Raw genomic sequence first — 22,084 nt, 5'->3', positions numbered from 1 at the left:
TCACAAGAATTCATCATTTGTAAACTGAACAGAGGTGGATCCTTACAGCTGGATATCCAAGTCTACAAGCCAAAGCAAAGATCAACAGTCCTTTAGGCATGAGGGTCAATAAGCCATGATTGAGACCAAGTGGCAACCAAGGCAAATTGAGCAAAGTTCCACTCCCACAGCAGAAGGTCAAGAACCACACCCAAGAAAGCTATATACAAGCCCCTGGGTCAAACATCAAATGCTCTGGGGCCGTAACCTCATAAGCTATTACAATAGCAACTGGGGCAGGACTAGGCAAACAGAAACATCAACTCAGTAGAGTGATCTTGAAGGAAATTAGTGCCCATACTAGAGAGATGTAGCCTGAAGCCCAATCTTGACATATTTCACTGAGTAGGCCCAAGCAACATGGGCGGATTCTGAGATGAAAGCAAATGAAGTAAGAAAAAGTATAAGGTTTTCCTCTCTCTCTCTCTGTCTTTTATTTTAGCTAATGCAGCAGCAAAGTTCCTTAAGGTGCTACTGCTGTGGCAGTGAAAAGAGAAATGAGCAGGAAGGCAGGAGTCACACCTTCTTAAGCATGTGCGTGGAAAGTGGGGGCAGGGCTCCTGTCAGAACTCTAGCCTTGTTTTAAACATTTTCCCCAGTGGAGCTCTCAGCGCAGGCACAGAATGTATATGTCAGACTGCGCAGACACCACAAAGAACTAAATGGAATCCATGCATGAGATTTTGGTAATACACACATGCCTGATCTTAACAGCACTGATCTGCACTCTTCACCCATGGAGGCAGTATTATCAATCTTTATTACTACGACTTTACACCTTAAAATAAGCAACACAACAGGATTTTTTTCTCCATGTTCTTGCTTCAAGTAAATATGCTGACACTTAGGCAACCCAATACATTCTAGTCACTATTGGTACACAACAAATATGAGAAACAACTCCGGAAGGGGGGAAAAGCAGGAGAGAGATTTCCGGAGGGAAAGAGGCCTAGAGCAACTTTCATTAGAACAACTGTCTAATTTTACATTGACTTGCCAAAACAACAACTAGGGATCACTACATTAGCCAATAGGATTTGTAATGGTGTTCCACAAGACTCATATATACACTCATCTTCCAGAAAAAAGATAAGCAATGTAAGGAAGAAATTCTGTTCTTCAGTGCTAGGATATGAAACATTAAATTTGTGGATAGCCTTTATGCATAGAAAGATGCCAGATCTTAGAATACCACATCTGTATATACCAGTGTTTCCAGAATACAATATAAAAAGATGTCAGAATTAACAATCAAGGGGGGCATTTGCATATCTCAAAAAATTCCATGTAAACAAAAACAGCATACAAGAAGTATGTCAGCATTTTCTACTCTGCATTGCCAACAATTGGCATTTTGGTGTTTATAGGTTTTTAAATTCAGCATTATGTAGGGTGCCATCCAAATAAAATTTTAAATAGTTTTTCACCATTAACACATGGTGAAAGTTCCATTGCAGCTCTCTAACAATAATTCCACATCTCATTTGGCATTTCTCAACTAAAATCTCCATACCAGGCTCTGTTTGACTGAAAGTTTTCAATAATCATCAGTATAATCTAGACTGCATTCCTTAACCATCATAAACAAGAGGAGGCCTCATGCTATTACACCGCTCTAATTCTACTAAAATTATTTTATTGCATACAGAATTTTTCTACCATGATGAATAATGTCCCATCTATGTGGATTACGGTCAGTCAAGGAAAATGTTTATTAGAAATTAAATCCTACTAAGTTCAATGGGATGATATCTAGTAACTGTGTTTAGGACATCCATACCTGGGTTGGCATAAGATTAAACGATAAATTGAGCACAGAAATCTTGCCACTTGACTCCTTCTACACAGAAAAATTAGGTAGTAGAGTACCCACTCTACTACCTAATTTTTCTGTGTAGAAGGAGTCAAGTGACAAGATTTCTGTGCTCGATTTATTGTTTAAGTTTATGCCAACCCAGGTACGGATGTCCTAAACACAGTTACTAGATATCATCCCATTGAACTTAGTAGGATTTAATTTCTAATAAACATTTTCCTTGACTGACCATAATCCACATAGACCCATGTCACGGCTCCCACAGATCCATTTAAACCATAGGTTAATTGTGATTGCACAAGAGTGAGTGCTGCCTCCCAACCACTTGCCTGCTTCTTCTTCAAGAAACAACCCAGAAATGCCTCATTCCTGGGTTATTTGATGTGACATCCAAACCTAGAACTCTGGGTTGTTGAGACAGCACACTCATTTGCTTCTGCACAGTCATGGTTTAAACAACCCACAGATAGTAGTTACATACAAACGGGCCAGAATGTACAGCCTCCTCAATTAAGAACTAACAAAATTTATCACCATCAATTAACATTCTGACATTGCTTGAAGTTGAGCTGTATAATAAAATACTTTTAGAAAAGCTAAGTCACCCTCTGTTTAAGTTTTGTAGAATGTTAGTTTGGATAATAAGCACTAAAGAATACAACCTAAGGTACAAACCTTCTCTGTCACTTGGATAGAGAGGTCATAGCTACAGGTATGGGCAAAGTCTGAAATAAAACAGTAACATGGGAACAATATTCATCTTTATGGGGGCTATTCTCCAAAACCCAGAAAGTCTATACAACACCCAGAATTCAAACTCTTGTTCAAACTGAAAAGTAACTGAGTCATAATTGGTCTTAAACCAATAAATTAAAATAAATAATTATTTTGTTATAATAAAAGAACAAATAGTTTACAGGTTTCAATTTCCATTTTGTTCCAAACAGATTAGAATATCTCCATTTTGTTACGCAGCAAGAAACATACATTTGGTTTCATCCTCATTTAGTTTACAACCCAAGACACATCAAAACTCTTGAATTATCTTATGAACGAGGTTATTGGATCTTTTACACTTAACATATTATTGGCATAAAGTATAATTTCAACTTGTAAAGAAGTTGAAACTCTATTTTATTCCTTATAGCCTGACTTAACTGCTTTAATTACATGTTCATTTTCTTGTAACATGGGTTATCTGGCTTGTTGCCATGCTCAAAAAAGGTTTTGGAAACAGGTAACAGACATTCCCTTTTCGATTGCAGGGAGAATTTCTACGGAGCCATTGATTATAATGCTTGGTTGTTTAGGTAAGATTGTTATTAGGTGTAAAAATTAGTTTAATTTTATTTTAATAGCAGCAAAAACTTTAACTGCAGAAAATGAATGTCTAATGAATTACCCTTGATTCATCATTGAATTAACTGTAATTGGTCTTCCAAAATTTACATTGTATTAGGTACAAAGGAAGTTGCAATCCATGAATAAATGCGAAATCACAAGGTAGAGCATTAAGAGATGGGTAATGGGAAAAATCAATTTAACCAATTCAATTAGTGACAGAAGAATTCTATACTAATTCATATAACTTTTATTTTATAATTATAGCTTTTTGTAGATAGGATTCTCAAATATATGTCTGATATAATAAAAGGTTAATGAAAATATGCATTCTAAGAGAAATGTCTGGATAAGAAAGGTTCTATTGTCTCAATCTCAAGTAAAGTACCCAATACAGTGTCCTGAAATGCTTCCACTTATAATTAATTCAAGGAGACACATCACTGACCACTACTAGAGACAGAAAGCTTGTTGGTGTGCCATAAACGCAATACAGAACAGATGCCAATTTATCTAAGAAAGAATGAGGAAAAGGTCTAGTGCAATAGCAGCAGCAACAGGATTTCTATTGAAATCCTGTTGAAATTTCTATTGAAATTTTTATTTCTATTGACATGTGGACTTAGCCTCTTGTTTAACCGGGGGGGGGGGGGGGTATTAGCGCTGCTAAGTACCAGAAAGGACAGAAATATTTCTAGACAGTGTTACACATTTACAGACAGAAGAATATTATAGAATCTGATTTGAAAGTGTATGCTAATGCTTCAGGCAAAAATAATTAATATGAGTAGCTGCTGCAATTCTGATGTGAGGCAGTGGCTGTTCTGATTTAATGCCTGGGTGCAGTAATGGACTGGATAAGGGCCAATAAAGTGACACTCAATCTGGACAAGACAGTGGTGCTGTTAGTGGGTGGTTCATCTGGAGGGGGCTGCAATCTCCCTAATGGATCAGGTTTGTGGTTTGGGGGTGCTCTTGGATCCAGCATTGTCACTAGTGGCACAGGTGGTCTCAGTGGCAAAAGGCACTTTGATCAGCTTAGGCTAATATACCAACTATGTCCTTATTTGGACAGAGATAGCGTAGCTACAATTATCCATGCTCTGGTAACCTCTTGTCCGGATCTGTAATATCTGGGGCTGCCTTTGAAAATGGTCCGGAAACTTTAGCTGGTCTGAGTTTGTTACTGAGGACTGGCCAATGTGATCATATTATGCCAGTACTTTTTCCCAGGCATTTTTGTCTTTCATTTTCTGTTGTTTTCAGTCTTACTGTATTTTAAATTTTTGCACTGCTGCTAGGTTTTATTTTCGGCTATTGGGCGATATAGAAATGTCATAAATACATAAATAAATAGAAGTGGATATTTATTATTAATTTTGCTAGCTAGTAATTTTGGGGGGGCTTAAGAAAGGCTTACTTGTTTCTAGCTAGTACAAAAAACCCACTTACCCTGAAGATATCTTCCTACTGAGCAATCTGAACATTCACGCGACAAACCTATACAGACTTATGAGGGAGTAAGCCCCACTAACACAATGGTGATTACTTAAAAGTAAATATCCACAGGACTGGAATACACATGTAATTTACAAGACAATACTATAAAATCTTTCTTTAGAAATCCTTACCTTTGGGTAAGATTGAACATAAATATTTATCCCATGGAAGTCTCCTTGCTTTTTCCTAATCACAGTATCATGCACCAAGGCTCATTTCCATTTCAGCTATGGGGATGTTCAGTGTAATAGCGTTAGTATTTCTAAAAAGGCTTTTACTTACCAACCTAGTCTATATTCAAAGCAGCCAGAAAAACTAGTGGAGAAATTAGTTGCTACCACTGATAAAAACTGAGTATAGAAAATATTCACTACGGAATGAAAAAGCCACAGTATACAACCACCTCAGTCCATTTCTAGTCATATCTATGTGTGATTAGCTATGCCAGAATGTGGATATAAATTAAAATAATTTAGACCATATACATGATATTAACATTTGGATATCTATACTTCTGTGGGCTTAAGTCAAACGCGCATCCAAATGCGGATGCCATCTCTATGCAATGCATTACTGTGAACTAGATGTGCATGTAGATGTGTAGCCAATTTACATTCTGATGCAGATTGCCACAGGTAACCATGTACGAATAGAGCTGGATTGGGGCAAGGGAGATTTGCCCATTTATTTGCAAGGAATGACCCTGGACAAATTTTTTTTGCACACAATGGATCTTACTTCAATCAGATGTCCTATGCAGATAAAAAGATAATCCAAACTAAAGGAGAGAAGGGTTATTTGTTTTTTACAGTTGGCAGTTACCAATATGTCATCAACCCAACACAAGTGGCATGATACACTCAACTGGGCAGAAGGATAGAGGAATCTCAGGGATTTCCAGGCTTCTGCGTATGTTTGCACATGTCCTCAGGACCAAAAAGGATATGTAACCCGTTAAAATGGTACAACCCCTGGAGACTAATGGAAGCTGGAGGGCTACTGAAGTCCCGGGGGGCGGGAAGCAACTGCTGTGGAATGCAAAGATGACACCAGGCAGTTGACATGATCCAAGCATTCTCTCCCACTTAGCAGAGTCTGTTTCGTACACCAGAACTGAGAACAAATAAAGCACACTGAGAAATTGCTAGGACACAGATGCAATTCTTTGGCAAGTCTAATTAAGCACAAGTAAGACCTTACTGTTGAGCCTATTCTGTGATAATAGCGAAAAAAAAGATGTATTCACCACCACCATTGCATCTTCACAGCACTGTGAACTATTTCCAGACTGTTCACCAAATCACCTTGATGTCCAGCTAAGAGTAGTAATAGTGATGTGGGTTTTCTGGAAATTTTTCCAAAGGAATATTTTCTAGAAACCCATTTCCTTTACCCATATCACTTCCCTTACTGAAATTTTCTGATACAAATTACCCTCTGCAAATTAAGCAAATTTGCATGGGGCAAATTGCATCAGAAAATGTTCAGTTTGCATCAGCAAGTTTTCTGATGGCCAAGAAAGGGATGTAATTTAGCATGTTTATTTTACTTGTATTTAGTAAACAACAAGCCTAAAGATAGTACCCCATATTATTTTTTTTGTCCCCGTACTCCACCAGTATTTGACCTGAAATATTTGAAGAGAAAAAAAAATTAAGCTCACTTTATGTGATTCAATTATATTATGCAGACCCTTTAATGGGAATATTTGTAAAAATTTAAAGACAATAGCATGTACTTCGCTTACATTGTTTCCACCCCATATCACTGCATCGCTCCTGAAAATTCTGTCGATTTAGAATGCAATCCTATGTATGTCTACTCAGAAGGAAGTCCCAATGAGTTCAATGAGACTTACCCCAGATAAGTGTATATAGGACTGGAGTCTCTATGTACTGGGAAAAGTCCAGGTAGAGGATTTGAAAGTGTAGGTTAAAAATAATTTGTACCAGATCACAAAAGTCCCGTTTACTAAAGGCCAAGTATGTAAAGCCACCCATTCCAGTTCATCCTGCATTTGAGCACACCAATAGTTTCTCTTGTCAGTCAAGCTCAGCACTGCACCACCCACATACTGTCTGTAAACATAGACACTGTATTCATACTAGCTACCACAATCTAGTTTTGCCACACAAGCCATAGTATTTTCACATTAGTACACAGAGCTGGCCACATAATTGTTAAGTTAGCTTCCTAGCAAAAACTGGATTATGGAGAAGATACAAAGCTTGAAATCCAGATTTTGTCATACCTGAAATAGCTAACAATGCTATCAACATTTGAACAGGTGGTATATAGATGCCACTCGCAAATGGACAAATACATGGACATTTGGTCTGCTTATGTTGAAGCTTATGCATAATCTGCTGTCTTCTGTAGAACATTGCATTTAATGGAATATTGATATTTTTATGCATCTAATTGGGGCGGTTCTTCTCCCTTTTTAATTATTTGTTTTATTTTGTTAAAATCACAATTAATTTTTTTTAAACAATACAAAATAGTATAGAGGACAGTCACCAGTTCATAGATTTTCTTCCAATTAAGGACTGTTTCTGCCCTTAGGATGTTCCTTCAACTATTTTTCAGAGCTAAATTCTTTTCATGCAACTTGCAACTTTACCCTCTTTTGAAAACAGACATTTTAAAGATAAGATCCACACACTGTACTTTCCATCACAAGCTACCAGACAAATTGATAGGTTTAGACAAATGAATAAGTCTTAATAAATACACTTCTTCACACCTACAATGTAATGTGAAGGTGACTTTCAAGAGCAACATGTTCAAGAACCTTGGTTCCATCAGGCTCTTCCACCACAAATGGAAAATATTTGTAATTACGAAATCAGTCTTTCAGATTTATTACATTTTATCCTACCTGTCCTTTGATGTAGATGAGACTCTCCCCAGGTCATCAGTAAACTTGTGGCTTAGCAGAGATTTGAATACTCTAGCCTAGCCTTCCCCAACTGGGTGTCCTGAAGATGTTTTGGACTACAACTCCCACCATCCCTGACTACTGGCCATGCTGGTTAGGGTTGTTTGGAGTTATACTCCAGAACGTCTGGAGGGCACCAAGTTGGAAAGGCTGCTCTAACCACTATACAACACTGGTGCTGAAGGAAAGCATTTCCTGACACACAAAAGAACTTGCTCAAAGTGTAGAAGTTCTGAAATTCTCAACAACTGTAAATATTTTTTTGAGGGAAAGGCCAGGTAAGAAACTGTGCCCCCACTGTAACTAAGCATTTTCTTCCAGCACTTTGTTTCCAGTTCTGTATAGTGATGTGGGGCAGAGCATTTTCCAGAAAATTTTCCAGTGCTTTATTTTTCCAAAGGAATTTTTTCTCATTTCCTGAGTTCATTAGCAGCAATGAATGGATGCCAATTGCAAATACAATATTAGGCAAACCTGGCTGTTTTAAAGTTGTAGATGAGTAGTTACCAGCATAACACACACAATTCTTTTGGCTTGTTAAAATGTATTAGTGTGTCAACAGTTCTCAGTACCTTTATTTCTTAAATTTAAACAATATAAGGGAAGTACATCATGCTATTATTTTTACATTTTTACAAGTAGCCCAATGCAAATGTCTATACAACATTTAAAACACATTAAATGTGATTTCATTTTTCCCTCTCAAATATTTCTGGTCAAATGCCTGTGGCATATTGGGACAAAAAATGTACATGGGGTACTTTTAAAAGCTCTGATGTTTACTAAATAAAAATAAAATAAACATGTTAATAGTCAGAAATGCTGGGAGTGATAGTCTGAAACTTCTGGAGGGACCAGGTTGGAGAAGGCTGTTCTGGAGCATCAGAAAACTTTCCAATGCAAATGGAAAACTTTCCAATTCAAAAATTTTCAGAAACCCCAGATCACTAGTTCTGTAGTAGAAAGTGCAGTTTCGGGGGGGGGGGGGGAGCCAAACAAGATTTTAAAAATGGAATGCAGAAAAAGCTGTGCTCTAATCCAGACCACCCACTCCTTCATTTTCTTCATACAGAAGTTTGGTTTTTTTGTTGGTTTTTAACTTCAAGTTCTCAAACTGCACCTGCCACTAGCAAATTAATTGCCCCTTTTGCAAAGTTCCACAGCCATATTTATTGGTGGAAGACAAGACCTTAATCATACCTCAAATTAAAGCCAATGTGGTTTCTTAGTGAAAGATAAATGCTATCTAATGCATTTTCTACATGAAGAAGCTTGTGACCAGGCCAGGCCACTGGACACCAGTTATTTATGGTTGAATCACACAATCAGGTGCATAGACATTAAAAATCTGACCACTTTAAACACTTGTTTTTCAGGATAACTAGCTCTACAATTCACCCAAAGAAGGATAAACAATTGTTAACAAAGGATGGTTTCCCCCTAGCCCTGATGGCAGTGTGTGCAAACATTTAAGGTACTAGATTAGCAAACAGCAATCCCATATGGTGCCTGGAACAGGTATAATATTGGTCTCTCTCCAACTGAGAGGGCTACAGAATCACATGTTCCATCTTCCCTTAGGTACAAACCAGTCTTGTCTTTCCCATCCTAACTGCAATTACAGGTTAAATTAACACTGACATTTACTGTGGTTAAGGCTGACCAGGACTCCCTATTAGCTGATTAATAGGGAACCCTGGTTAGCTTTAACCATGGTTAGTGTCTGTGCCGACAGAATGTTCAAAGGGGGAAGACCATACAACCTCATGTCCCACTACCAATCTCTTAACTATTCCCTAACACTGTCATTTCCTTCATGGATCACTGCCTTTTTGTGGCGAAGGGGCTTGCGTAACTCAGTGAAGCCATAAGCCAAGACGGACAGGACATGGCGGAGAGTTCTGACAAAATGTGGTCCACTGGAGAAGGAAATGGCAACCCACGCCAGTATTCTTGCCAAGAAAACCCCATGGAACGTATCACAAGGCTAAAAGACATGACGCCGCAAGATGAGTCCCTCAGGTCGGAAGGTGTCCAATATACTACTGGGGAAGAGCAGAGGGAATTTCCAAGTAGCGCCAGAAAGAGGGAAGTGGCTGGGCCAAAGCCAAAAGGACACTCAGCTGTGGGTGTGTCTGGTGGTGAAAAGAAAATCTAATGCTGTAAAGAACAATATTGTTCAGGAACCTGGAATGTAAGGTTACCTTGATTCATTTAAAAATGAATCAAGGTAAGCTGGAGGTGGTCAAACATGAGATGGCAAGATTGAACATCGACATCTTGGGCATCAGCGAACTAAAATGGACAAGCATGGGCAAATTTAATTCAGGTGACCATTATATCTACTACTGTGGGGCAAGAATCCCTTAGAAGAAATGGAGTAGCACTCATAGTCAACAAAAGGGTGGGAAAAGCAGTACTGGGGGGTACAATCTCAAAAATGACAGAATGATCTCAGTACGAATCCAAGGCAAACCATTCAACATCACAGTAATTCAAGTCTATGCCCCAACCACTTGAGGCCGAAGAAGCTGAGGTTGATCGTTCTATGAAGACCTACAACACCTTCTAGAACTAACACCAAAAAAAGATGTCCTCTTCATCATAGGGGATTGGAATGCTACAGTAGGAAGTCAAGAAATCACTGGGATAACAGGCAAGCATGGCCTTGGTGTACAAAAGGAAGCAGGACAAAGGCTAATAGAGTTTTGCCAAGAGAACACGCTGATCATAGCAAACACTCTTTTCCAACAGCACAAAAGGCGACTCTACACATGGACATCACCAGATGGTCAATATCGAAATCAGACTGATTATGTACTTTGTAGCCAAAGATGGAGAAGCTCTATACAGTCAGGAAAAACAAGACCTGGAGCTGACTGTGGCTCAGATCATGAGCTGCTTCTTGCAAAATTTCAGCTTAAATTGAAGAACGTAGGGAAAACCACTGAACCATTCAGGTATGACCTAATTCATATCCCTTATGAATATACAGTGGAGGTGAGGAATAGATTTCAGGGATTAGGCCTGATAGACAGAGTGCCTGAGGAACTATGGACGGAGGTCCATAACATTGCTCAGGAGGCAGCAACGAAATCCATCCCAAAGAAGAAGAAATGCAAGAAAGCAAAGTGGCTGTCTGATGAGGCTTTACAAGTAGCTGAGGAAAGAAGGGAAGCGAAAAGCAAGGGAGAAAGGGGGAGATCTATCCAACTGAATGCAGATTGCCAGAGAATAGCAAGGAGAGACAAGAACGCCTACTTAAATGACCAGTGCAAAGAAATCGAAGAAAACAAGAGAATGGGAAAGACTAGAGATCTCTTTAGAAAATCGGAGATATCAAGGGAACAAATTGTGCAAAGACGGGCATGATAAAGGACAAAGAAGGCAGGGACCTCACAGAAGCAGATGAGATTCAGAAGAGGTGGAAAGAATACACAGAAGAATGATACAGGAAAGATCTTAATGTCCCTGATAGCCATGAGAGCTCACTGAACGTGAGCCGGACATCCTCGAGAGTGAAGTCAAGTGGGCCTTAGGAAGCATTATTAACAACAAAGCTAGAGGAGATGACAGTATTCCAGCTGAGCTATTTAAAATCCTAAAAGATGATGCTGTTAAAGTGCTGCACTCAATATGCCAACACATTTGGAACACTCAACAATGGCCGCAAGACTGGAAAAGGTCACTTTACATTCCAATTCCAAAGAAGGGCAATGCCAAAGAGCGTTCAAACTACCATACAATTGCGCTCATTTCACATGCCAGCAAGGTGATGCTCAAAATCCTACAAGCTAGGCTTCAGCAGTATGTGAACCGAGAACTACCAGAAGTACAAGCTGCATTTCGAAGAGGCAGAGGAACTAGGGATCCAATCGCCAACATTCGCTGGATCATGGAGAAAGCAAGAGAATTCCAGAAAAAGTATCTTTCTGCTTCATTGACTACGCTAAAGCCTTTGGTTGTGTGGATCACAACAAACTGTGGCCAATTCTTAAAGAGATGGGAGTACCAGACCACCTTACCTGTCTCCTGAGAAACCTGTACGAGGGTCAAGAAGCAACAGTCAGAACCGGACCTGGAACAACCGATTGGTTCAAAATTGGGAAATGAGTACGACAAGGCTGTATATTGTCGCCCTGCTTATTTAATTTATATGCAGAGTACATCATGAGAAACGCCGGGTTGGATGAACCATAGCTTGGAATTAAGATTCCCGGGAGAATGATCAACAACCTCAGATACCCAGACGATACCACCCTAATGGCAGAAAGCGAAGAGGATCTAAACAGCCTCTTGTTGAGGGTGAGTGCAAAAGCTGGTTTGAAACTCAACATTAAAAAAACGAAGATCATGGCATCTGGCCCCATCACTTCCTGCAATATAGAAGGGGAAGAAATGGAAGCAGTGACAGATTTTATTTTCTTGGGCTCCAAGATCACCGCAGACGGTGATTGTAGCCATGAAATTAAAAGACGCTTGCTCCTTGGGAGGAAAGCGATGGCAAACCTAGACAACATAGTAAGAAGCAGAGACATCACCTTGCCGACAAAGGTTCGTATAATCAAAGCTATGGTTTTCCCAGTAGCAATGTATGGCTGTGAGAGCTGGACTATAAGGAAGGCTGAGTGCCCAAGAATCGATGCTTTCGAACTGTGGTGCTGGAGAAGACTCTTATGAGTCCCCTGGACTGCAAGGAGGTCAAATCAGTCAATCCTAAAGGAAATCAACCCTGACTGTTCATTGGAAGGACAGATGCTGAAGCTCAAATATTTTGGCCACCTAATGTGAAGAGAAAACTCTCTGGAAACGACCCTGATGCTGGGAAAGATTGCAGGCAAAAGGAGAAGGGGACGGCAGAGGATGAGATGCTAGATAGCATCACCGATGCAATGAATATGGACTTGAGCACACTCTGGGAGAGAGCACAGGACAGGAAGGCCTGGCGTGCTATGGTCCATGGGGTCACGAAGAGTTGGACACGACTGAACAACAACACTGTCATGTCTGCTCTGGCCCACATCAATATAGGCAACCTATACCAGAGGTTATGGAATTGTAGGTAGAAAGAAGGAAGAGCTAAAAGCTAGACAGAATTTAACTTTGCACAGAATATAAAATATTCTATTGATGCTAGCAAGAGTTTTTGTAGTTACATAAATAAAAAGAACAGAAATCAAGTGGAGCCACTGTATTTTAAGGATGGAAAAGTGATTAAAGAACATCTGTCTCCTCTGCCTCAGTTTTTAGCACATACACACAAAATGATACTAAACAAGCCCGTGCAGAATCCTTTTGTGCCATTCCAGCTCATGCATGTGTCTTAACTAAATGGAGGAATGCAGCCTTGATCCTAAACGAAGCACAGCAGTGGTCAAAAACAACATAGCCAAGTTGCTCAGCAGCACTATAAAATTCAATGCAGTATCTGGATTTTTTGAAAATCAAATCAGGGCTGGAAGTGTGTTTCCCCATTGCTAGCCACCAGCATCCATTTTCAGGAGCCAGTTCTATATACGGATGACTTATTTCAAATTCCTAGGCACCAGTTTCAAATTTCTGTATGCCCAGGCAGCCATGTACCTGGAGTTTGGCCCCCTGCTTACAATCCCACATCAAAAGTCAGCCACAGTGGCATGACCTAACTAAAACAACTCCTTAAATACTAGCCTAAAGCCCATGTCACCATTGGCACTAGTAGTTTGAGGGCGAAACATACTATTCCTTGACTCCCACTATGGCAATTCTCCAGAAGCTATATGGAGGTTATTTTCTTTCAAAGAATGGAGGACTTTTGGCCCTCACTTCCTCAGGCCCATCATCGCTGAATGACATTCGCTTCTTCCCCTCATACCTCAAGCCCTCCTCCTTCCCTCTTCCCCCACCATTAAAACCCAGCTTTTCCTAGGGCTGCTTCTTTTCCTCCTCCACTGCTCTGTCAGAGCATTCACTGCTGCCTCCACCACCATCCCTGCCACCAATATGGCTGCTCCGAGAGCAGGCCTAACTTGCAAAGCCCAAGGCTCACCCTCTGTCCCAGCCTTTGTGTTTTTCTTCCTGCGCAGTGTGGAGCTACGTGGAAGCTGTTGTTCCCCAACTGCCTCAGGCTCCTGGCCGTTGTGCGGAAGCATACTGTTTGTCTATTAAAGCTCAAGCTTTGAACTTTTTCAAACTTCCAAAATTTCTGCATGTCTACACTGCTCAAGTTTCAGTTTTAAAAATATAAGCAAAACTGATCTGGGAGATTTCCACTATTAAGCATTACACTCATGTATTCTTATATAAGACAGAGAATTCTTATTAACAAAAAACTTAAAACAGTTAAAATACCTGCCAGCTACATGGAGACTGTTAGTATGAGAAACTTATAATAGAAAGGGCCAAAAGCGTTCCAGCACTGGAATAGATTGTAATAGAATATTTTAAAAGCAAAGTATCATGTACAAAGTGAAAGCTGATTCCACATTAATTAAACAAGAAGAAACAAACCAGTAAGTTACCCACAAGCCTATCAGGAAGCTGAAGTGGAGGATTTGAAAACCACAGAAATAGACTACCCAAAGCTAAAAATGAATTCAGATATATCTTTAAAAAAGGAAGATTGCCAACTTGTGGATAGGATCAATAACCATGTTTCCCAAACACACACACATTCACACACCAACCTTCGCTTTTATACAGCACATCTTAGTGTTCAAGTGCTTCATATATGATCTCAGCAATCCAACAGTAGTCCTGCAAGGCAAACTAGTATTATCAAGCCAATATTGCTGGGTAGGAAGAGAGCAACTGAAATGAAGCCTGCCTAAATCCATCAGGTGAGGTCACAGCAATGGGTTTATCTAAACTAGGGTCTTGTTTCTCATTTCATCCAAATGGTGAAACTATGTTTATCAGCGTCATAACAAGCCAGGATATCAAACCATGGTTTAATGTCCTGGCTTGTTCTGAAGTTGGTAACCAAAGTTTCCCAGATTGAATGAAACAGGAACTAAAGTTAATGAAAGACCGGGGGGGGGGGGGGGGCTTGCACAAATAGAGGAATAAGTAGAGATGTGAAAGCCCAGGTTTTTCCCATTCCTCCCGCCCAAGGAACTGTTTCTTCCAAAAACGTGAACAATTTTGGATTATGAAATAGTTTATTTTCCAATGATGAATAAGAAGTTTAAGATGAGGTGCTCATATATTGCTACCTGGCCTTTACCTTTCCAAAATGATTTCTAAAAACTAAGTAATAATTTTTATAGAAAGACTAGATGTAAAATTTCCAGAAATCTTGAAGCCATGGCAGAATTCATTTTTTAATCGTCTCTATAAGATTCCCAGCATAGTTATTTCTTCCACTCATTAACATTATTGATCTAATGCAGGGGTCCCCAACCTTTTCAGGCCCATGGGCACTTTTGGGAATTTGAGAATCTGCTGTGGGCACCACCACAAAATGCCTAATCAGCAGATTGTCACCCTGCGGCCTACCTGTCACATCTACGGATCTTAGGCTGCATCTTAATTCAGCAAAAACCTTTGCTTCATGACTACCGGACACCGCAACTTCTCTTTAATGTCTAATTCATCTAATTGCTGGTGGTGCAATACAGCTAATGCATCTTTTTAAGATATGTTTTGGCAACATACAGTAGTTGCTTCTTTTTGTGGGGAGGTTATTGCACAGATAAATTCTGTACTGGAAGAGTCTTTAATATTCACTGATGCGCACGCTCTTTTATTCGCTTCATGGTAATGAACAAATGGTCAGCATAAATGGATTCTCTGTGCCCTTTTGACAGCTAAAAGACTGATAATACAACACTGGAAGAATAAACACTTACCTCCTATAATGCAATGGATTGAGGACCTTACAACAGTTTCAATATCTATAGATGCCACCTTCAGATGGGTTTGTACTTGGATACTTGGTCCACTTTTGTTGAAGCCTATGTATAACTGCTAGAAAAATGTATGAATTTCATACAAATCCACGTATTTTAAAAAGTGGATTTAAAAAAAAATTCCAGTGCCGGCGGGCACCACATTGCGAGCCCTTTCATCAGGTTGGGGACCCCTGATCTAATGTATCTTTTACTGAATCATGCTCAGTTTCCCAACATGTGACTACAGTTGTCATATAGAAAATATGCATTCTTCGCAGTTTGGATTTTGTTCTGTAATGCCCTGTTTCCGGGCTTGTTCTGGTTAGATGCTATACCAGTAAATGAATGTCGTTTTAGAACCCATATGTGAGAGAAACACTGTAGGTTATCCCGCTCCCACATGGATGTAGCAACATGTAGGTTATCTCATCTATGTGCTGTTTTTGTTTTTAATTTTGAGGCTTCGGTTTATAGAACTTACGGTCACAATTTTTAATACAGTTTCCAATGAGACCCCACTATCAGGGAATGCTGCCTCAGCTATAAAACCTTAAAACCACCCAAATAAACCCTCTATACCTAAATTTTAGGTCTGAAAAGGAACTCTGTAGCCTGGTCACTATGAAGTAGACATGAGATTGTATCACTACTGGAGACCTTTAAAAATGAACAAAAATTGTTTATTACTGGAAACAGTTTACAAAACAGGATACAATGTCACTCTTTGAATAATAGGGTGTTGTTGCTTAAAGGTTCTTAAATTAAATATGCTTGGTTACCAGTCCTGATAGTCTTCCCAGGCTAAGTAATCTTTTCCTTCATACCACATTTCCCTAAACTTCACCCCAGGAACAGATGCTGTACACCAGTCTTCCTCTGCCTCCAGCTCTTCCTGGTTCTTTTGACTTCTAGGGTGATTCAGACATTTCAGGAACTACTTGCTGAAATTCCCTCTGGTCAGACATAAAATAGGAACTTAAGATGTACTATGTATAACTTGGTTTGCTCATAAAATTACCACGTCTGATATATTAAACTTAAAAGTATAGTGTATTCAGACAATAATTACAAACTAAGTACATTTACTTTTAAAAGTTTTTAATTTTAATGATAATTTTATGAGCAAACCAAGTTATACATAAGGCATTTTATGTTCCTGAAGTAACAAAGTGACTTTAGATCTGTGAAGGGCACTTAAAAAAAAGTATTGCGTATTTTCCCCAAAGTTTCTGTAGGGATGGCAGAGAATTCCGCCACGGATCACGGTGAGGCCGAATGCCAGTGCATTCGGCCCCCCGAACTCCGTGGCGGAACAGCCTGTCACCCCCCCGCGGAGCCCCCCCGGGATGAGACTCATCTGGGGTGGATCTTCCGGGTGGCGGCGGCGGCTTCGGCGGCCGGTCTCCTGACCGGGCGCCGCCGCCATTTCCACTCTGGTAAAAAAAGAAAAAAAGGGAAAAAAAAGACACGATAGGCTACGTAAATCTTTATGTAGCCTATCATGACTAGGTTTTTTTTAAAAAAAAACAACGACGTGATAGGCTACGTAAATCTTTACATAGCCTATCATGGCTGGGTGGGTTAAAAAAAAAAACCGCGTACGCAAATGGTGGCAGCTATGGCCGCCACCATTTGCGTTCCTTATTTTTGCCCTCTTAATCTACGTAAATATTTACGTAGACTATGACAGCAAAAATCAAGGGGAACGCAAATAGCGTAGCGGGCTCTATTTGCGTCCCTTTTTGATTCCCCGTTTTAGCCTACGTAAATATTTATGTAGGCTAAAACGGGGAATCAAAAAGGGACGCAAATAGCACCCGCTACGCTATTTGCATTCCCCTTAATTTTCGCCATCATAGTCTACGTAAATATTTACATAGATTAAGAGGGCAAAAATAAGGAACGCAAATGGCGGCTGTAGCCGCCACCATTTGCATACGTGGTTTTTTGTTGTTGTTTTTTACCCAGAGCCCTCTGCAGCCGGAAATCCGGCTGCGGACGGCTGTGGCCGGGCCTGGCCAGCTGCTCCGCGGAGCTGCCACGGAGCACAGCCGGCCGCGGAGGATTCCGGGGGGGAGAAACAGAGCGCCTCCCCCCCAGCGAGGATTCCGGGGGGAGGGACGGAACGCCTCCTCCCCACCATCAACATAATCCCCATACAGGTAAGTGACTTTCGTACATCCCTAAGTTTCTGGGGGGTTTCTGGGGGGCATTTTTCCATGGCTTCTAAATTTCCAGAAATGTTACATCTCTAGAAGTGAAGCAGCTGTGAGCACCCCCCAAGGCTCAATCATATCTTGGCTTAATAAGCAGACATACTGATTGTCCAAACTGGACCTATATTTCTTGGTTCTGAAATTATTTTTACATAGCAAAGTTGAAGATGCTTCATGAAGACATTACACTTGAATTTTATTCATATCTACCATTATAAAGGTTCATATAATCAAAGCTATGGTTTTCCCAGTAGCAACGTATGGCTGTGAGAGCTGGACCATAAGGAAGACTGAGCGCTGAAGAATCAATGCTTTCGAACTGTGGTGCTGGGGAAGACTCTTACAAGTCCCCTGGACTGCAAGGAGGTCAAATCAGTCAATCCTAAAGGAAATCAATCCAGACTGCTCATTGGAAGGACAGCTACTGAAGCTGAAGCTCAAATATTTTGGCCACCTAATGCAAAGAGAAAATTCCCTGGAGAAGACCCTGATGCTGGGAAAGATTGAAGCAAAAGGAGAAGGGGACGGCAGAGGATGAGATGGCTAGATAGCATCACGGATGCAATGAATATGGACTTGAGCACGCTCCAGGAGACAGCGCAGGACAGGAAGGCCCGGCGTGCTATGGTCCATGGGGTCACGAAGAGTCGGACACGACTGAACGACTGAACAACAACAACTATTATAAATAATATCAATACTATAAATACCATAAATAGTATCAATGATTTATGCAAGTACTACAGTACTTGAGCCATCTTGAACATACAGAGAAGATGGGCTAGAAATGTTCAAATAAATGATTTTGATTTCAAGCTAATCAAGATTAGCATTTGAAACTGGTTTCAAGTCCTGGTTAAGAGGAAATACTGCTTAGCCTTAATAGTGGTTAACTAAAGTGTTTACTTGAACACTTCACTGCAGTTAAGCAGATAAAAGGGAGAAATTAATGCTGGAGGGAAGTGATTGCATGATCCTGCAACACCTCCCTATGTCTTAGTTATAGTCAAGCGATCAACTAGAATTGTATCTGCACCAGCACCATATAGAGAATTATATCTGCACCAGTATTGTATACTGATCCCACATATGGGGAAAAAAACCTCCCACTGATGTTGAAGGATCAAGCTTCCACTTCCTTAATTTATCACATGTGTACAATTGATTGCATAAAAGTGTATTAGTGAGTGTGGTCTTTTTCAGTATATCTGTTTAATCTGGAACACTTACTCAAGCAAAGGAGATCATTACCTTGTCGTGAGCACCTCAATGATGTCATGAACTAAACCGTGAAGGGACACCCAAGACGGGAAAGTCATGGCAGAAAGGTCAGACTAAATATGATCCCTGGGGAAGAAAACGGCAACCCACCCCAGTATTCTTGCCATGAAAACTAAATGGATCAGTACAACCAGAGATATGTCGGTATACCATCGGAAGATGGGACTCCCAGGTCGGAAGATGGTCAAAATGCTACTGGGGAGGAACAGAGGATAAGTTCAACTAGCCCCAGATGTGATGACGTAGCTAGCTCAAAGCCGAAAGGACGGCTAGCAGCTGATGGTGCTGGTGGTGAACGACGAATGCGATGTTCTAAAGATCAACACACCATAGGAACCTGGAATGTAAGATCTATGAGCCAGGGCAAATTGGATGTGGTTATTGGGGAGATGTCAAGATTAAATATAGACATTTTGGGTGTCAGTGAACTGAAATGGACTGGAATGGGCCACTTCACATCAGATGACCACCAGATCTACTACTGTGGACAAGAGGACCACAAAAGAAATGGAGTAGCCTTCATAATTAATAATAAAGTAGCTAAAGCAGTGCCTGGATACAATCCAAAAAATGACAGAATTATCTCCATTCGAATTCAGGGTAAGCCATTTAACATCACAGTGATCCAAATATACGCCCCAACCACAGATGCTGAAGAAGCAGAAGTAGATCAGTTCTATGAGGATCTGCAGCACCTACTGGATAGTAAGCCAAAAAGAGATGTTATTTTCATTACAGGAGACTGGAATGCTAAGGTGGGTAATCAAACAACACCTGGAATTACAGGTAAGCATGGTCTGGGAGAACAAAATGAAGCGGGACATAGGCTGATAGAATTTTGCCAAGACAACTCACTTTGCATAACAAACACTCTCTTCCAACAACCTAAGAGATGACTTTATACATGGACTTCACCAGATGGTCGACACCGAAATCAGATTGACTACATCCTTTGTAGCCAAAGGTGGCGGACATCTATGCAGTTGGTAAAAACAAGACCTGGAGCTGATTGTAGTGCAGATCACAAACTTCTTATTGCACAATTTAGAAACAGACTAAAGAGAATAGGGAAGACCCACAAATCAGGTAGATATGCGCTCACGAATATTCCTCATGAATATGCAGTGGAGGTGAAGAATAGATTTAAGGGACTAGATTTAGTAGATAGGGTCCCGGAAGAACTATGGACAGAAGTTCGCAACATTGTTCAGGAGGCGGCAACAAAAAACGTCCCAAAGAAAAAGAAAACCAAGAAGGCAAGATGGCTGTCTGCTGAGATACTGGAAGCAGCCCAAGAAAGAAGGAAAGCAAAAGGAAACAGTGATAGGGGAGATATGCCCAATTAAATGCAAAATTCCAGAGGTTAGCCAGAAGAGATAAGGAATTATTTTTAAACAAGCAATGCACGGAAGCAGAAGAAGATAATAGAATAGGAAGGTCAAGAGACCTCTTCCAGAAAATGAGAAACATCGGAGGTAAATTCCAGGCAAAAATGGGTATGATCAAAAACAAAGATGGCAAGGACCTAACAGAAGCAGAAGAGATCAAGAAAAGGTGGCAAGAATATACGGAAGATCTGTATAGGAAGGATAATAATATCGGAGATAGATTTGACGGTGTGGTCGGTGAGTTAGAGCCAGACATCCTGAAGAGTGAGGTTGAATGGGCCTTAAGAAGCATTGCTAATAACAAGGCAGCAGGAGATGATGGTATCCCAGCTGAACTGTTTAAAATCTTGCAAGATGATGCTGTCAAGGTGATGCATGCCATATGCCAGCAAATTCGGAAAACACAAGAATGGCCAGCAGATTGGAAAAGATCTACTTATATCCCCATACCAAAAAAGGGAAGCACTAAAGAATGTTCAAACTATTGAACAGTGGCACTTATTTCACATGCCAGTAAGGTAATGCTCAAGATCTTGCAAGGTAGATTCCAGCAATTCATGGAATGAGAATTGCCAGATGTACAAGCTGGGTTTAGAAAAGGCAGAGGAACTAGAGACCAAATTGCCAATATCCGCTGGATAATGGAGAAAGCCAGGGAGTTTCAGAAAAACATCTATTTCTGTTTTATTGACTATTCTAAAGCCTTTGACTGTGTGGATCATAACAAACTGTAGAAAGTTCTTGGTGGTATGGGGATAACAAGTCATCTTGTCTGCCTCCTGAGGAATCTGTATAACGACCAAGTAGCAACGGTAAGAACAGACCACGGAACAACGGACTGGTTTAAGATTGAGAAAGGAGTATGGCAGGGTTGTATATTCTCACCCTACCTATTCAACCTGTACGCAGAACACATCATGCGACGTGCTTGGCTTGATGAAACCAAGGCTGGAGTTAAAATCGCTGGAAGAAACATTAACAATCTCCGATATGCAGATGATACCACTTTGATGGCTGAAAGCGAGGAGGAGCTGAGGAACCTCATGATGAAGGTGAAAGAAGAAAGTGCAAAAGCTGGGTTGCAGTTAAACCTCAAACCAAAATTATGGCAACCAGCTTGATTGATCACTGGCAAATAAGAGGGAGAAAACGTGGAGACAGTGACAGACTTTGTCTTTCTAGGTGCAAAGATTACTGCAGACGCTGACTGCAGCCAGGAAATCAGAAGACATTTACTTCTTGGCAGGAGAGAAATGACAAATCTTTGTAAAATAGTTAAGAGCAGAGACATCACATTGACAACAAAGGTCCGCATAGTTAAAGCAATGGTATTCCCCGTAGTAACCTATGGCTGCGAGAGCTGGACCATAAGGAAGGCTGAGCGAAGGAAGTTAGATGCTTTTGAACTGTGGTGCTGGAGGAAAATTCTAAGAGTGCCTTGGACTGCAAGAAGATCAAACCAGTCTATACTCCAGGAAATAAAGCCAGACTGCTCACTTGAGGGAATGATATTAAAGGCAAAACTGAAGTACTTTGGCCACATCATGAGAAGACAGGAGACCCTGGAGAAGATGTTGATGCTAGGGAAAGTGGAAGGCAAAAGAAAGAGGGGCCGACCAAGGGCAAGATGGATGGATGATATTCTGGAGGTGACGGACTCGACCTTGGGGGAGCTGGGGGTGGTGACGGCC

At 40.5% G+C, this 22,084-nt stretch overlaps 1 protein-coding gene across 2 annotated transcripts in view; it reads right to left on the bottom strand.

Moving 5' to 3' along the window:
* The window catches only part of KCMF1 (potassium channel modulatory factor 1), a 79,004-nt gene that overhangs the window by 42,343 nt on the left and 14,577 nt on the right, over positions 1-22,084 (bottom strand). Inside the window, exon 1 of one of the 2 annotated variants that reach the window (XM_084834807.1) lies at positions 14,303-14,372. The exons of the other annotated variant lie outside the window; for it this stretch is intronic. The gene's annotated coding sequence lies outside the window, so the exon portion shown is untranslated. Of the gene's footprint in view, positions 1-14,302; positions 14,373-22,084 lie in introns of those variants that run through there. 2 annotated transcript variants of the gene reach the window in all.

Source organism: Heloderma suspectum, chromosome 2, assembly GCF_057233095.1.
Source record: "Heloderma suspectum isolate Gila_16-S chromosome 2, 16-S_ref, whole genome shotgun sequence".
NCBI classification, from domain to species: domain Eukaryota; kingdom Metazoa; phylum Chordata; class Lepidosauria; order Squamata; family Helodermatidae; genus Heloderma; species Heloderma suspectum.
The sequence above is the reverse complement of the archived record's forward strand: the minus strand, read 5'-3'. Positions and strand labels throughout refer to the sequence as shown.